We start from the raw sequence: 14,078 nt of genomic DNA, 5'->3' as shown, positions 1-14,078 counted from the left end.
ATAAGAAAATTGTAATATTTTTATACATAAAATTTGGCATAGCGAGAGTGATAGATATTAGAAAGAGAAGATTTGAAGCTGCAACAAAAAACGTGCGTCTGCTGATCTCAATATTCATGAGAGTCTTCTCCTTGATTAAAAAAACTGTAGTATTTTTATATATAAAATTTGGCATAGTGAGAGTGATAGAGATTAGAAAAAGATGATCTGAAGCTGCTAATAGTCCAGCATATCTATGTTTGAGAATGTTGGAGTCAAGGACTCTAAAATCAGAGGTAAGTTGAATGGCATTACATCATGAGCAATATGTGGTATAAACTACTTGATCTCTACACTCTACCAGTTTTCCTGCTTACCTTATGCAAGTCCAATAATGAAACAGTCAGCTCTGTGTAATACATAACTTGAAGGTGCATAAAAGAAATTGTCTAAACCAAAATTTTCTGTCTCAATTAGTTTAAACAATCTTTTATAGGAATACGAGGAAAACTTTCCCAAAAGAAGTCGACGCTATTAGGACATGCCTCTTATCTTATTGCTACTGCTAATTCCTTTTCATGAATAACTTCTTTTAATGGATTTTATCGAGCACAACACTAGCCCTTAGTTTGTCTCTTTTCCTTTTGTCAATGGATATGTTCGCATAGCTTTCAACGGCATGGCATTATTGATATTTTTAACTATTTGTCGACGGCTCATTTGTTGAGGCTTACCGAAAAAACACAGACCTGATTTAATGTAATTGAACTAATCTGGATAATGCTCAGTAAAAAAAATTCTCCGCTTAAGTTATTGCAATTTCGTTCATAATGTTACCGTTTCATATTTGGATGTAATATGGGCCTCAAGTTTACTGCTTACTGTACCAAATAACCATGTCTAAATCTCTTATATTTCCCCCATAGGTGGTTAAACCCAAAACTAAATACGGCAAGGTCAGGTGGTGTGCCATGTACAACTAAATTTTTGTTGCCTCCACCAACTTCATCGCACGGTATAGCATGTACAGGTGCTTGCCTATACCAACATCAGATAACAGGCTGTATTAACAAACTTTCTGATTTTTGTTGTCTGCAACTACAGTCTACCATGGCAGACGTACATGTTCATAGTTTTTGGTATGTAAATAGGTCATAAGAAGAATGAACTTTTATGGTGATAGTTTTTGTACGAAATATACTTTAAATCTTACTTCTCTTGCTTAAGAAAATGTGACATTTGTATGCTTGCCTATACCAACATCAGATCACAGTCTGCATGAACAAACTTTCTCTGTACCATTGCAGACGTACATATTCATAGTTTTTGGTATGTAAATAGGTCATAAGAAGAATGAACTTTTATGGTGATGGTTTTTGCACGAGATATCTGCGTATACTTTGAATCTTACTTCTCTTGCTAAACGAAATATGACATTACAAATAGTTCATCTGATGCAATTCTGATAATGACATACAAACTTGACACTCACAAATCATAGCAACGTCGCTATTGTTGGGCCCGCGCTAGCGCGGGCTTCTGCATCTAGTATATTGACATATATGTTGATAGATTTCATTGTTAGAAAGGTGGGCGAAAAAGTCCCCTCTTTCACTCTTTCTAACTTTTTCACATTGATTCAAGGTTTTTCACCCCTTTCTAACTTTTTCACATTGATTCAAGGTTTTTCATCTTTTTCTTTAACAGTTATTTCACATTTTACTTCTCTTCCCTTATACTTTATTCATGGACAGTGTGGTCAATTTTTATCATCTAATTAATCCTAGTTTTATATTATAATATTATTTATAAAATCAAATTTTAGTTATTTACATAATTAAAAATAATTGTTTTCACTAATTTTGTTTCTTTAAAAGAAATATTTATTTTATTCAATAGTGTCGCGGATGAAAAAGGTATTAATCGATAATATTTTTTTTCTTTATATTTTAATATTGGAGAGTATTTGATAGATTTAATTTTTTAAAACTATGAAATTTCTTCGAGAAGGACAAATGCAGTTTAACTTTACTCTTTCATTCTTTTTTATGCTTTTTAAGAAATCATAAATGGAGAATATTTTATTAATTTACTATTTTCACTCTTTTTTAAGACACTCTATTATTGTTTTATTTATTAAAATCAAGATTAAAAATAATAGACGAACTTTTGAAACTTTACAATGTCTATAGTTTTAAAAAAAGAATTAATAATATGACAAAATGAATTTTTTTTAGTTAGTTATATCTTGATTTTGTAAATTGAAACATAATTCAGAACATATATTTTAGTGACTTCTTTAAAGGTTGTGGTATGGTCTGCATACATTTTACCCGCTCAGACCTCATTAGGTGGGAATTCACTAGGTATGTTGTTGTTGTGTATTTTTAATAATGTGAACAAGTAATATTTCCTCATTCACTTTACTTGTCTATGTTTAACTTGATACATTCCTTAAAAAGCAGTAAGTAGAATATATTTCTTTTGTTTTTAAAAGAAAGATCTAATTTGACTTGGTACGAAGTTTTAAGAAAATAAATCAGACTTTTAAATCTTGTGGTTGTAAATTAAAGTTATGTCAAATTTATCCAAATATACTTTAGTAGTGTAATTTTAAATATGCCACATGAAAATATAAGACAAAAACATGTAGTAAATATAAGACAAAAAGAGAATAATATAATATTAGAAATATGATGAGTTAGGAGAAAAATATTGAGTTTCCCACTTTCATGAATAAAAATATTTAGGTAAAATAAGTAGAAAAATTTGAAAAAGTAACTGTGAAAAAAAAAAAAGGTAAGTTGAACAAAAATAATTATTGTTTACAAAAAGAGAGAAATGGATGAAGAAAAACATAATTGAAAGGCAAAAGGACTCGGTGGATCCTTGTACTATGTCCGTTTTGTAATGTGGATACTTCTACTTACATGTTTGTCATCTGGACTCTTGAACCCATTAAAAATCAATATTTTAAATCCTTTGACCATTGACCGGACCTATGTGACATTAAAATTGCTGAGTAGGACGAAAAGTGTGTAGGCACGTGTCTAAGGTGCGAGTGAGGGTTATTTTTTGATCAATTTTATATTAAAATAATTTAAAAAAATTTAAAAAAAGTCCTCCCCCAAGGCTGTCATGGATATTAGAGCCCCCTCCCCTCTCCCATTAACGCAGCACCACCACCATTAACACACATATACGCACAAAAGCAAATCCACCATCACTGTACAACTTCCCCAACTCCACCATTTTTATCTTCTCCACAAAGCATAAAACACATTCCTCCACATACACACACAGATTGCAAGATAGGTAGTAAGAGAAAATGGAAAGAAAAAAAGAAAGAGAACAACACTATCATCAGCACCATGAACACAACAACGTCATCACTGTAACCCATCATCACTACCTTCATTTTCAACCCCTGATTTCAACCTCACTGAACAACCCAACAAACAAGCTCCATTACCCTGACAAAACCAACAACAACGACCTAACTACAGCACAAAACTTCCTTCCGAATTGAACCCTCAAATCCTCAATTTTTATTTTGTTTATTTGTTGAACAGTAAATCAACGATCGAAAAATTGGTCATTTTCTATCAATTTAATACAGAAATATTTTTTTTCTTTTTGTAAAACATAAATGGTAATATAAGTGCTTAAATCCTAAACCCCAATTTCTCCGTTCACCTGGCAACACCACCATGCACCAACCTCCTCAGCCCTCTCTACCACAATTGGAAAAGGAAACTCCTTTTCACCACAATTGAAAAAAAAATCAATTCGTTTCTTAAATTTCAGCAAAGCCAACACATAAAAAATTCACTTTTTGTTCTTCTTCGACCCCACCACTTCGACTCTCTTCGTTTTTTTTTTTTTAATTTTGAACAGAAAAATATTTCTTAGATTCTTCGGCCCTCACTTTTCATGAAGATGATGAAGGAAAAGAAGAAAGAAAAGAAGAAGAAGAAGAAGAAGAAGAAGAAGAAATAAAGAAAGAAGAACAGGAAAAAGAAAGAAAAAGGGGGAAGAAAGAGGAACAAGAGGAGGGTGGGGACTGGAGGGGTTTCTTTTTATTTATTTATTTATTTATTTTAATACTTTTTATACTTAAAAATGATGTGGAAGATGATGTTGCAGCTCATGTGGGACGGGTATGTTACACTCACCGAAAAAATATTTAAAATGTTGCTTTTTAGTGGGTTCAAGGATTCAAATGACAAACATGTAAGTAAGAATATCAACATTACAAAACGGACATAGTACAAGGGTCATAGAGCCATTTTGCCTAATTGAAAAATGAGAGAGATGGAGAGTGTGTTTGGTGTGAAGGAAAACATTTTTCAGAAAATGTTTTCCAATTTTCTTATATTTGGTTGACTTATATGTTTTGGAAAATGTTTTTCAAACCAACTTATTTTCCTTAAATGTAAGGAAAATGGCTTCCCTTCAAAAAGTAAGAAAAACATTTTCTAAAACTCTCTTTCAACCTCACTTTAAAGTTGAAATGTTCATATAATTCTCAAAATCATTTACCCCCCCCCCCCCCCTTTAATACTCTATCATCCCGATACCACCCTTACCCTTACCCTGCCCCTACCCCCTACCCTCATCTCACCCCTACCCCTACCATCCCCCCTTCTAAAAATAATATCTATATTTATTAAAAAATTCAAACTTTTCTCTTACCCCCTACCCTCCCTACCCCCTCCCTACTACCTATTCTGACACCCCCACCCACCCTCCTACCAACCCCCTTCCCAAAAAAAAGATTTAATTTTTTTAATTTATTTTTTCAAAAAGAATTCTAAAATATATTTTTTGAAAAATATTTTTTCATTCATCAACCAAATACTAGAAAATATTTTTCAAAAAATATTTTTCATCCACTAACCAAACATTAAAAAAAATAAGTAAGAAATCAGCTTGTTTTCCAAGAAAACATTTTTTGGAAAATATTTTCATAAAAAACATTTTGCTTCATATCAAACACACCCAGAGAGAGAAAATAGAGTCAGGACTTTGGTGCATTTATCAGAGTGGGACCCAATAATATTAAAAGGAAGAGAATGAGACTTTTTTTGTGTCTTTTTTGTGGACAAAACTTTTAAAAAAAGTTGTCATCTAGTAAATTTAGGAGTAGGCTAATGATTTGTCCAAAATCAGGTAGATATTAAGGGTGTTTTGATTGTGGAAGGATAATTTGGGTATCAAAAAATTGTGAAGTGATAATAGAACCCTCCTTTGCTATTTTAATTACTAAAGTACCGTTCAAACAATGTTTTTCCCATTCGAGTCAACTATAATTTCTGTAGGTATATTACTCCCTTCGTTTCAAAATAGTTGGCCCTTTTTCACTTGGCACTCCCTTTAAGAAAACATTTATTAGGGATTTATTTTATCAAATTAACCTTATTAATTAAGTTTTGAAAATATAAATTTGAGTAAATATACTTTGTTTAGTCATTTAATGTTGAGAGTAGCATTGTGAGAACATAACAAAATTCTCTTGATTTCATCAAAAGGGATAACTAAGTTGACACAAATAATTTTAGAAAGAGGGTCAACTAAAACGAAACAGAGACAGTGCTACTTTTTCACGGCACAACTTCAAGTGTCTAAAAGAAAGAGACAACCTGATATGATATGAAACCAATGGATATATTACTCAAACGTTTTTCACAGCACCAACTTCAAGTGATTAAAGTTCAGTATAATAGTTCCATTTGTCAAATATTCCTGTTTTTTTAAGTACCCTTTCCAATTACTGCAGCTAGCTTAATTGCACAAGAAAAGTACGTACTTGTATAATACATATTCTATTAATTCCTTACAAAGTTCCTAAGTTTGTGACAAGGTTGAAAACATAACATGCATATATATTTCAACAAAGAAAAGAAAAACTTCTAACTATATCCAAAAATGCTTCATCAACCAGTGCCTATAGAGGCCCATAGGGATATCCATTCTCATTGTCATTTGTCACAGAAGTTAAAAGAAATTGAAAGCAAGAATCACCAACTTATAGTAAAGGAAAAATGATCATCATCAACAATTTGAAAGCAATACAAATTGAAAAGCTTCTTTAATTCATTCATCAGTATATTCATGATACGTTTCTCTAAATTTTCCTTCCGAATTACCTCTAACAAATCTCGAGATTAACAAAATCCTCTAATCCAAATGAAATGACAAAATAGCAAGAGAAAAGAGAACAATATTCCTCTCAAACATCAACGCACTCGAAAGTGCTTAAGAAGCCTATAAGGCCAGTAAGATAAGCACCATGAGTTGTTGAATGGTAGGATCTGTGTGTTGCTTCACCTGCAAACAAAATCTGAAGTGGAGGACAACTGTCGCCGTCTTTGCTCCTTTTAGGCAATGGTTCAGCCATAGCATCCAAATCATCTCCACTTGATCCAACTGCTATGTGAGAATATGAACCCAAGAACAGTGGATCAGTATCCCATTTGCACTTCAAAACCTTAGAAAACTTTACGCGACTTTCTGCTGCAGACTCTGAGTTCTTGAATTGCTTTGAATTTGCAAGAAACAGTGACATTGTTGTTTGATGCAAGAATGAGGTTGGAAAGATGTGAAGAGTAGTACTTCAGGCTTTGGAGCATGAACCTGGTAGTTATGTTAGTTAGAAGCTTAAATAATTCAGCTCTAGTTTATTTACAATTTAGTCCCAATAGGTTTTAAGTTCAAGTTTCAATTATGTTGCAATTGCCAGCTATGTTTGAGTGATTGGGCACTTTTAGGTACACTGAAGGACATTTAATTTTTAGTACTAGGAGAGCCAGCTGGAGCTTGTACTCCACTCTTTCTATTGGCTACTTAGGCATTGTACAGTCCTTATTTTGGATCAATGAATGAGAATGCTTAGCTAAATATAGAATAGTTGTTCTTTTTATCTTTATCCTATTTCCCTTTCACTGTTTTATTGTTGTTTATTGCTTCTTCTTCCTTAACTCACAACATTTGGTATCAGAGCACTTTCTTGAGCTCTGTGGGGGAACCATGTCTAATGACGTTAAGGAAATCAAAGACATGCTAGATAGAATGACTGCGGAGCTAGCAAATTTCTCTATTAGGCAAAACAGAATAGAGGAACAACATGAGAGATCTTTGCTGAGCTTAAGGAATCCTTGGGTGTTGAACGAAGGCATGAGAAAGGAAAAGGAATAGAGGAAAATGAAGGGTTGGGTGAGATCTACACTCCTTCAGGTCAGCCAATAACTTGGGTTTCTGCACCTCGTTCGGGAGGTCTACCTACTATGGTGACACCTACTGGTTATCAAATGGGAATTGGGTCCTTACCTCAGTTCCAAACACCACCTGGGCACCAAAACCCCACCACCGGAGCTAGATCTGCTGGTCAAATAGGAGCTGGGATATCAGCTCCATATTAGGCTCCTACAGGAACTTCTAATCAGACGCATTATCTAGGCTATCAGGGAAAAACACCGGTTGGGGTGTGTGGATGAGTAGCAACACAGACACCTGTTAATGGTCACTTTACTCATCCTTTGTCGAGATTATCCAAGACAGAGTTTCCAAGGTTTTATGGAACAAGTCTCAGATCTTGGACTTACAAGATAGACCAGTTTTTCTCTCTTGATGAAGTTCCCTACAACCAAAGGGTGAGAGTTGCTGCCCTACTCTTTAATGGGTTGGCTATAGAATGGCATTTAGCTTATATCAGGAGTAGATAACACTTACCCTACCCCACTTGGGTGGAGTATATGTATGCTCTTATGGACAGATTTGGGACTGAGTATGAAGATCCCACGGCTGAGCTTAAGATGGTGAGACAAACTAGATCTGTAAAGGATTACATAAATAAGTTTGATAAGATTATGACTAGACTTTCTATTTTACCTGAGGCTATTAGTGTCTTCATCACTGGCCTGAAGCCTGAGATAGATTATACTGTTAAGAACCACAGACCATTTTCTCTTCCTCAAGCTTATCAGTTTGCTAGGAACACTGAAGTTCAAGTCCAAGCTCAGCTGAAGCTTACTAAACCCAATGCTTTTACTGGTGGTTCTCAATACAAGGGAAGCTCATATCAGTCTTTCCACAAAGGAGCTGGGACTAGGAAGGATTACTCTCAGACCAAGAAGGAAGTACCTCTTAACTTGAACAAAAACAGCAGTAGGAAGTTAACTTCTGCTGAGATGAATAAGAGGAGGCAGAAGGGATTATGTTTTTTTTATGATGAAAAGTTCTTTCCCGGGCACAAATGTGGTGGTGCAAAGTCACTGTACTTGTTAGAGGTGGAGGAAGAAGGGGGAAGTAGTGAAGAGGATGTGGTGGAGGTGGATGACCCTGAGCAGGAAAAAGAAGAAGAACACGGTGAAGTGTATGAGATTTCAGTACATGCACTTCATGGAATTCCCACTTACCACACCCTGAGAGTGGAAGGGTATTGTCAAAAGAGATCATTGCAGATCCTAATTGATCCTGGAAGCTCGCATAATTTCATGGATGAAGGGCTAACTAGAGAAATAAAAGGTGACATTCAAACGGTTAGGTCGCATGCCATTAATGTGGCTGATGGACATGACAGATACACTAAAGAGTTGTGCAAATCCTTCTCCTAGATGATGCATGGTGTCTTATACACTGATGATTTTTTGTTGATACCCCTCAAATCATGTGATATAATCTTGGGGGTGCAGTGGTTACTTTCTTTAGGTGATCTGAAGATGAAATTTCAAGAATTAACTTTGGGCTACCACTATCAAGGACAGGACTGTGTATTGAAGGGAGTGGTAGACAAGGTTAAAACAGTGAAAGTTAAGAAGTTAGAGAAGATGGCTATAGGTGGAAGGCAGTTGTTCATGATCAGAGTGAGCCCAATAGTTGGAGAAGAGGGTTCAGTAGCAGCAGTTCCAGAGAAATTTTAGCCCTCACTAAGGAGTACCCTCAACTATTTGCTGAACCTAAAGGACTGCCACCTTCAAGAGGTTATTTCGACCACAAGATACCTCTTGAAGTTGGTAGCAATCCTGTAAACATGAGACCATACAGGTATTCATCTGCACAGAAGGATGTAATTGACAAGTTAGTGGATGAGATGATGGAGCAAGGGATAATACAACCCAGTTTCAGCCCTTATGCTTCCTGTGGTGTTAGTGGGCAAGAAAGATAGTAGTTGGAGATTGTATGTAGACTATAGAGGGCTCAACAAGTCAACAATTAAAGACAAGTTTCCAATTCCAATTATAGAGGAGTTGTTGGAAGAATTGGGAGGTTCTAACATCTACTCTAAAATAGACTTGAGATCAGGCTATCATCAAATAAGGATGGCTAAGGAAGACATTGCAAAAACAGCCTTTAGAACACATGCAGGCAACTATGAGTACTTGGTTATGCCCTTTGGGCTATCTAATGCTCCCTCATATTTCCAAGGCTTAATGAACCATATGTTTAAGGAACATCTTAGGAAGTTTATACTGGTGTTATTTGATGACATCCTAGTGTTCAGCAAGAGCTTATCTGAACACTTGGAGCATCTCAGGATAACATTTGAGCTACTAGTGAAGCACAAGTTGTGTGTAAAACAAGCTAAATGCTCATTTGGAGCTAAGAGAGTGGAGTATTTGGGCTATGTAATCTCAGCTGAAGGAGTATCAACTAATCCAAAGAAGGTTGATGCAGTCAGAAGGTGGCCATTACCCAAAAATATAAGGGAGCTAAGAGGGCTTCTTGGACTAGCAAGGTACTACAGAAGGTTTATTAGGCACTATGGGATCATCAGTAGGCCCCTCATTGATCAGTTGAAGAAGGATGGATTCCAATGGAATGAAAGAGCATCCGAAGCTTTTAAGGAGTTAAAGGATGCATTAACATCAGCACCTGTTCTAGCTTTACCTAACAATTCAGCTGTTTTCATTGTGGAAATAGATGCATGTGATTATGGAATGAAAGTTGTATTAATGCAAGAAGGTTATCCTGTACCTTATCTTAGCAAGGGATTATCTAGAAGGCATCAAGGATTGTCTGAATATGACAAGGAGCTTTTAGCATTAGTGTTAGCTGTAACTAAATGGGCACAGTACTTGACGGGAAGGAAGTCCATTGTTAAGACTGATCAAAAGGCATTAAAGTTTTTATTGGATCAGAAGTTACACACTGGTTCACAGATGAAATGGATTGCTAAATTAATGCAGTTTCACTTTGAGATTCAATATAAAAAGGGAATGGAAAACAAGGCTGCAGATTCACTATCAAGAGTTCAATTGGGAGAAGTAGCAGCCATGGTATTAACTTTTGGAATCACTGAGTTATTTGATAGGATTAGGTTTTGTTGGGATGAAGATCTTGTCATCAAGGAGCTTCTGAGGAAGATACAATCTCACGAAGAGGGGGTTAAAGAGTTCACTTTTGTTAACCAGCAATTAAAAAGGAAGGGAAAGTTGGTTGTGGGGGATGATCCAGCACTGAAAGAAGAGATTCTGCAGCTATGGCATGCAAAACCTATTGGTGGTTAATCGGTGATCGAAAACACTTACAAGAAGATCTCAAGTTTGTTCTATTGGAAGGGCTTGAAAGAAGATGTGATTAAATTTGTAAAGAGTTGTGCAACTTGCCAGAGAAGTAAGTATGATAGTGCTGATTATCCAGGCTTACTCCAATCATTGCAAATACCATCTACAGCATGGGCTAGTGTGAGTATGGATTTCATAGATGGTTTACCTAAATTCATAGGTAAAACTACTATATTAGTGGTGGTTGATAGGCTTACCAAATATGGGCATTTTTTGGCAATTGCTCATCTATATACAGCAAGTTCTGTAGCTCAGTTGTACCTGGATCAAATCTTAATGTTACATGGGATGCCAGAGAACATCATCAGTGTCAGGGATCCAATATTTATGAGCAAGGTTTGGCAAGATTTGTTTGCAATGCAGGGTGTGACTCTAAGTACCTCCACAGCTTACCATCTTCAAACAGATGGGCAAACAGAGGTACTTAATAGAACAGTGGAAACCTATCTGAGGTGCTTTTGTGCTGACAGTCAAAAAGATTGGGTCAAATTTTTGTCACTTGCTGAATGGTGGTATAATACCACATTTCATTCAGCTACCCAAACTACACCCTATGAAGCCCTTTCCCCGCCAATTCACATCCCATATGTTCTAGGAGATGCAGCAGAAGAAGAGGTGGACAGAAGTCTCATCACTAGAGAACTCAGGGTTGAGTTGCTTAAGTTTCACATCACTAGAGCTCAACAAAGAATGATTTCCTTAGTTAATCAATACAGGACTGATAAACAATTTGCAGAAGGTGATTGGGTGTATTTGAAGATTCAACCATACAGGCAGTTCACTATGTCCAACAAGCATTTCTCTAAGCTATCAGCTAAGTATTATGGACCTTATCAGATTTTGCAAAGGATAGGCCCAGTGGCTTACAAGTTATCCCTACCTTCTCAAGTAGCCATCCATCATACTTTTCATGTGTCTCATTGAAACCTTGCTATGCAGTGCCTGCTGATTTTAATCACCCCCCCCCCAATAGTGGATATATCTTCCCCTAATTGTGTACAGCCTAAGGAAATTATTGAGAGAAGGATGATCAAGAGAGGAAACAAAGCTATTCCACAGGTTTTGGTGCAGTGGGATCAGGGGTCAAAAGAAGATGCAACATGGGAAGATTATTCTACAATGAAGTTGAGGTTTCCATATTTTGCTTCTTGAGGACAAGAAAACTGTTAAGGAAAGGGAAATAATGCAAGAATGAGGTTGGAAAGCTGTGAAGAGTAGTACTTCAGGCTTTGGAGCATGAACCTGGTAGTTATGTTAGTTAGAAGCTTAAATAATTCAGCTCTAGTTTATTTACAATTTAGTCCCAATAGGTTTTAAGTTCAAGTTTCGATTATGTTGCAATTGCCAGCTATGTTTGAGTGATTGGGCACTTTTAGGTCCACTGAAAGGCATTTAATTTTTAGTACTAGGAGAGCCAGCTGGAGCTTGTACTCCACTCTTTCTATTGGCTATTTAAGCATTGTACAGTCCTTGTTTTGGATCAATGAATGAGAATGCTTATCTAAATATAGAATAGCTGTTCTTTTTATCTTTATCCTATTTCCCTTTCACTGTTTTATTGTTGTTTACTGTTTCTTCTTCCTTAACTCACAACATTGTTGAAACCCCGTCTACAATCTCTTCACCGTCAAGTGATTCCATCTCAAGAGCTTCTTTACCTGCAAACCATGATACTATAGTACTTGAATTTGGATAAAGTGGATGTATAAAAGCTATCCTCCTAATCCATAAGGGGACTTTTGGGTGAAACAATTTCGGGTCTGATTGTTTGCAAGAAGGGAAATGTCAAGCCAACATCATCCTGAGTACTTGGACTACGCAGCTGCAAGAATAACTTGTCAACAACACCAAATCCAAGTCTTGAAATTGCCTGAGTCTTGAAACTAGGAAGTGGAGGACTAAACATAGCAGCGTCATCCCGAATTCCTTGTTTTAAGACACCTAATGAGACTGTAACAATGACATGATCAGCAAACATAACTGATCCATCTCTAAGATGTAACTTCACTGGCTGAGTATCATCACCATTTTCCAATTTCAAGTCACAATCATCAGATTGCCATTCAATTTTGGTCACTTTTCGGCCTAATTGAATCAAACCATCTGGTAAAAACGAAGCCAAAGATTCAATAACAGTTGAGAACCCTTTGTCTATAGTGATTTCATCTCTAGGAAAATTAGAATACTCACTTGCTGAATTGAAATCTAGAGTTCCCAAATCACCTGCCGATGAATAATGCCTGTGCATATTCTCAAGCATTGCAAACACCTTCTTCAAGTGATTTTCTACTCCAATTATCAAACACTTGATTATTTTCTTGATCTTTCTTTAAATCCCAATAAAATTCAAGACCTTTCCTAAGGAAAGAACCAATACTCAACTTTTTTAGTACTACCATTTTCAAGATTAAAACTTTCAAGAATTTGTCTACATACCCCATCTTGAAAATCCCCTTCACCTTCAGAAAATTCTATCATTTTTTTGAAGAAAGTTGTTATAGACTCAACAAGGGAAGAATTTACCTCATGACCATCTTCTGTTATAGTAATTTCTTCATCCGATAATTCACCTTCTTCACACTCCGAAGGCTTATCAGATTGAAATGAGTTATTTTCTTGAGCAATTTTGTAAATTGGATTACCTTCAATACCATGAATCCAAGTAGCACCCATTTCAATTTGATCACCATTGAATTCTGAAGTCATAATTCTTCCGCCAATTCTATTTCCACCTTCAACAACACATAGCTCAAAGAATTCATTGGAGTTTTGTGTTGTGTAAAGTGTTTTAGCGGCTGCTAGACCAGCAATTCCTGCTCCAATTATCACAACTTTTGCCACCATTTTAGAGGCAACAAAAGTATTGAACAATTTTTGTAGAAGTGTATGAACTAATGAATCAACAAGAAAATCTCTCTTTATATATAGGAGTGTATCATAGTATCCTTACAAAGTTCAGATGTTCTAACCATATAATTAGTAAAAGGCAAAAACTATGTACCATTTTTCACTTAGATATCACCTTCATTTTAGCATTTCAAATAGCCATAAAATATGTTATTTTGACATCTTTTGTTGAGTTGATCAAATATGTATATTGCACCTCCATGAAAGTGCGTAAAAACTATTTTTGGCTGATGTGGTGCCTAATTTGGCCCACTAATAATATATTAACTCATTTTCATTAATTTATATTTTTTTCTTATTTTTATTCATCATTTTTGTTAATTTTAAGCTTATTTAATGGTGAAAATTATTGGGAGAGATTTAAAAATTAGATATATATTTAGGAGTTTGTCTTGCCAAAAACAATATATTAACTCAATGCCTATTAATTTATACTTCTTTCACATTTTTATCCGTTATTTTTATCAATCTTAATTTATTTAATAATAAGAATTATTGAGAGAAATTTATATACGCATTTAAAGGTTCGTTAAATTTAAATAATAAGCACCTTTTTTTAATCATTAAGGGCAAAATAGATGAAGAAAAATAAAAAATAAGCAACATCAACGAAGAAAAACTAAAAAT

General features: G+C 35.3%; 1 pseudogene; it reads right to left on the bottom strand.

Moving 5' to 3' along the window:
- Positions 1 to 6,033: 6,033 nt before the first annotated feature.
- On the bottom strand, positions 6,034 to 13,969 carry LOC107863372 (annotated as a pseudogene).
- Between the last annotated feature and the right edge of the window lie 109 nt (positions 13,970 to 14,078).

This window comes from Capsicum annuum, chromosome 3 (genome assembly GCF_002878395.1).
Source record: "Capsicum annuum cultivar UCD-10X-F1 chromosome 3, UCD10Xv1.1, whole genome shotgun sequence".
Classification (NCBI taxonomy): Eukaryota; Viridiplantae; Streptophyta; class Magnoliopsida; order Solanales; family Solanaceae; genus Capsicum; species Capsicum annuum.
Note: the sequence above shows the minus strand (reverse complement) of the source record. Positions and strands in the feature narration are given on the sequence as shown.